The sequence below is a fragment of the Adiantum capillus-veneris genome, chromosome 26 (genome assembly GCF_014529385.1).
Source record: "Adiantum capillus-veneris isolate H3 chromosome 26, ASM1452938v2, whole genome shotgun sequence".
NCBI lineage: Eukaryota > Viridiplantae > Streptophyta > Polypodiopsida > Polypodiales > Pteridaceae > Adiantum > Adiantum capillus-veneris.
This window is the reverse complement of record NC_140956.1, coordinates 90,754,951-90,759,277: the sequence shown is the minus strand read 5'-3', so window position 1 is coordinate 90,759,277 and position 4,327 is coordinate 90,754,951.

Genomic DNA, 4,327 nt, shown 5'->3' with positions numbered 1-4,327 from the left:
AAAGTGAGTCAACTTGGTGTTTCCCCGTCCATAGAATTTTGACCTATAATCTTAAAAGTGAATGTCTTAAGATGATTTAAGAAGACGTGGTCCATGATGGATATTTTGGGTCCAAACGAGTATATACTTATTTGCACATTTTAAGGAGTTTAGGAATTTGCAATGTAACTACTCAAAACCAAAGAAGGGGGGGGGGGGGGACTAAAACAACAATGATAATGGAAAAATAAAGGAGACTTCTAGGTTTGTTTCACAAGGCAATTAAGACTTAGCCCCACAAGGACTAGAATGTGGGCAATCACTTCCATAATAGACACGAGCAAAAATCATGGTGACCAAACGTTCTAAAATGCCATGGCCCTTGCAATTTCTTGGTGTATGGCCTCGGACATGATAGCCCTGCTCTCAACTATGTTGGTCTTACCATCTTCCTTGAAAAAGATCCCAAGTGGATAGAAAAGATGACAAAAGGACATGGATTGCTATATTCCCACCATCTGAGGTACTCAACCATGCTATCAGCACAGCCGGATGGCCTACTTGCTTATGTGTGGGAGAATAGGAAGATGTACTCCCCAAAGAATGATCTTCTGCGCTCAAAATTAATGACCATATTGTAAATGCTAGCGGTGACAATCAGGAGAACAAAGCTAATAAAGATGCTCTTGAATCAAATGATAGATTGAATGATGCGGGGCAGCTTGGCTTCCCTACCATATTTGGCAACATTCACGCAGTCTCACTACTTTTCCAAGCTCATACCTTATTTCTTTGACTGTTGAGTGAAAATGGGGACATCAAGGGCGAGTGCAGTATGGAGGGGGGAGCGATCGCAAAGCAGGGTGGTTGCGGGCGGCAACGATCTGGAGAATTGAGTGCTGATATGGTGCAGCAGTTTATGGCAGCATAGCGGTCTGATGGCATGGTGAGAGAATACGGATGCAGGACGTAGACCAAGCAGCAGCAAGCAGCCGTAGTCCAGATCAAGCATAGGTAAGAAAGGTGTGTAGGCCGGCTCAAAGCAATCGAGGCTCTGGCGTGATGAGAATCGATGGGGTTTTCAACATGCATGCCAAGGGAACAAGCAATATATTGATCACACGGCCACATACCAAAGCTTGCAAGAAATCATTACTACAGTCAAAGGCCATCCGCAACATTGTAGTAGTCCGGCTTTGCAAGGTGGGACATAAAGTAGCTGGCCACGAGCTAATTGAAAGCAAGGTTGTGCTTGCTCGTGCCCTTGTTCATGTTATATTAAATCTCCATGGCACAAAAAAGAAGTAGCATCCACAGTAAGGAGAAAAAAAGAGTGTGTGTGGGAGAAAGGAAGGCGCAATCTCAAAAGCAGTAACGGTAGACTTGCCATTCTTGGCTTTCACTTGTTCCAGCTGCTTGTCATCACATGCATTGCGCTCGGTGATTGCAGCTTCACTCATTATGAAAATCCTAGCTGAGTTGGAATGACTCAATCCTAATTAAGCTCAAATTGGCAAGGAACCAGTCTCAACATGGCATCGTGTGCTTCCCTAACTCTACCCGTACACTCATCTGTAGATTGTGCAGCTTCCTTGGCCACTGGCTTCATTGCGCTAGCTGGCTCAGCCACTGTCTCCTTGGACGTCCTTCAAAGTAGCTTCATCAACCTACTACAACCCGAACAGGTCACCTGACCCACTGCCAGCTCGGATATGGCGTACTCAAGCTCTTGGCGGTGAGTAATCTGTGTGGCGTCCATTTCTTACGTGTTGCCTCTTGATTGCAGAATGGTGGGCGTATCCTGAACGTGTAACCATCCTAAGATCTCTCTCTCTCTCTCTCTCTCTCTCTCTCTCTCTCTCTCTCTCTCTCTCTCTCTCTCTCTCTAAGCTAACACCGTTTCCATCCGCTCTTCATGCACAATATCGCCATCAGCAGCCTTGGAGCCCTCGCTACAACCTTTTCCATCACGGCACCAGCCATTGTTGACATGGACGACCCCATCCATTGTTGCCCTGCACGACCCCTAAAGATGCCTGCATCATGCAGCAAACTGATAAGAGCTCTTGAGAGCGGTGATGAGAGAGAGGAAGAAAGGGGGTGCTGAGTCTTGATGCTGAAGGAGCCCAAGGGCAGCTGCGATCAAGATCTTGGAATAATTCAACAATGGTAGGGAGTGCAAAAAGAGGCCATCGTTTTCTTGGGACAACTCATGTAAGATACCTTTCTGAGATAAAATCGAAAGTGCCGCAGACTTAGCACTAGGCCTAATGGAGGAGCTCTCTGAGCCACACACACACACACACACACACACACACACACAGCTACACACAATCGACGCAGAGGAGGGATGATGCACGAGCTATATTGTTTCAAATCTTGCAAATCTACAGAGATTCACTCACCTATCCACTCTACTCCAAACTTAAAACGATCATGTTTCCATGCGTGAACGTCTTTTTTTTATGACACAAAAAACTATAGAGCGTCAATTATCATTTAGAAATAAGATTCGCCACCACTTCGGTGCATCTGAAAGCCTTTACACACACCACACTTGCTCCTATAGATTGCACGAAAAAAGAGGACTATGTTTTAGAGCACATCGTAATTGAATAAAAGAATCCTGAAAAAATCTCTTATGTGAGTATTTAAAAAAGAAAACAACCCACCACTACGACATGTAACTCTCTTTAGTGCTCACTAGGGTTCCTTTCCTTGTAAATGAACATTCACTTCATATTTCAAAACTAATACCTGTCCATCATTAAATTTAGACATGTCCATCATTAGATTTACACACTCTTCATTTAAATGAGTGTCCACTATTTTATTTCAATCAATCACCATTTTTTATCTATAAAAAAATGCTTAAAAATATAGATAAATTTTGTTTATATTTTAGTCAGCAAAAAAAGAAGGCATCTCTATAGCCTTTGCCCTTTGGGCATGTAAAAAAAAAAATTTGGACAATCTCAAAGAGATTATACATCATTGGATCAAACTCTTATGAATATACTTTTTAATCCAAAAAGATAAATGTAACTTTAAAAAATAACATTTAGAAGACAAGATTTCTTTTCATTCAGAAGGCTTTTAGGCCTCTTTAGTTTCATCCACAAGATTTTTAAGCCTCTTTAGAGACCCTTGTCAAGCAATGAAAATTGAACCTTCACCCATAGTGAGCTAAGACTTTAGCGGGCCCCAAAAAAAATCAATACTTTCAAGTGAAAGTGAGGGCAAACCAGCATAGCAAATAATAAAATTTCAAATGAACCCAAACTTTCTTCTTATGTGAGACTTGTTTTATAAAGCCAACAAAATATGAAATTTAAGGTCTGACCATTATGAGAAGCATGCCCACCATGATGCTATGTACTTCAGTCCAAACAAGTCACTATTTCTGATGTCTTTTTTTCGGAGTATGTTTATAGATTTCTAAATGGTGGGAACGTGTTCGTTTGCTGGTGATTGGGTGCATTTGTTTGTGTAAATGCATGCAACTGTTTGGGATGGTTTCTTGTCGCTCGCGTTATCACTTGCATGTATTGCTTGTGACCATTGACAGTTGAGAGGAGAAGGGATCTAAAGGCAAGGCAGTCAGGATATGGAGCAACCATGGATTGAAGGCCTCCTGATTAGTTTTTTTTTTTGCAGGATGCTGTCTACCGTGTGTGTTTCCTTGTTCTGTGTCTTTTCAGTTGTGTGTGATCATTTACATGTGTAATGCTTCGTATTTGTTGTGTAAGGGATTTTGAAGGTGGCGTTTCTTAGTGTGCTACGTGTGAACGCGTTGAGGTCACGTCGAGCATTCCCTTCCCCCTTTTTCTCCCTACTTGTCCCTCTTCTTTTCTCCTCCCGTGTCTAAAAAAAATTCGCGAGATTCAAAATGTGGGCTCTTCTCGTGTCACGAGTCTACTGACGCAACCTTGGTGTCGATTCCCCCCCCCCCCCCCCCCCTCTCTCTCTCTCTCTCTCTCTCTCTCTCTCTCTCTCTCTCTATATATATATATATATATATATATATATATATATATACGACAAGTGAAATCTTCTCTCGGCTAGGTCTTCCTGTCCTCTTCCTTTTTCTCCCCCCCCCCCCCCTTCCCCTACCTTGCATCTTGCATTGGTCGTCTCTTGTTCTCCCTCTCCCCCCCCCCCCCCCCCCCCCCCTCTTCTATCCACTTCCCCCCAATTCTCTCTCTCTCTCTCTCTCTCTCTCTCTCTCTCTCTCTCAGACCTTGTTGACTCTGTTCGAGGTTGAAAAAATACAATTTGTGCGTCGTTAGTTTTATAAAGCCAACAAAATATGAAATTTAAGGTCTGACCATTATGAGAAGCATGCCCA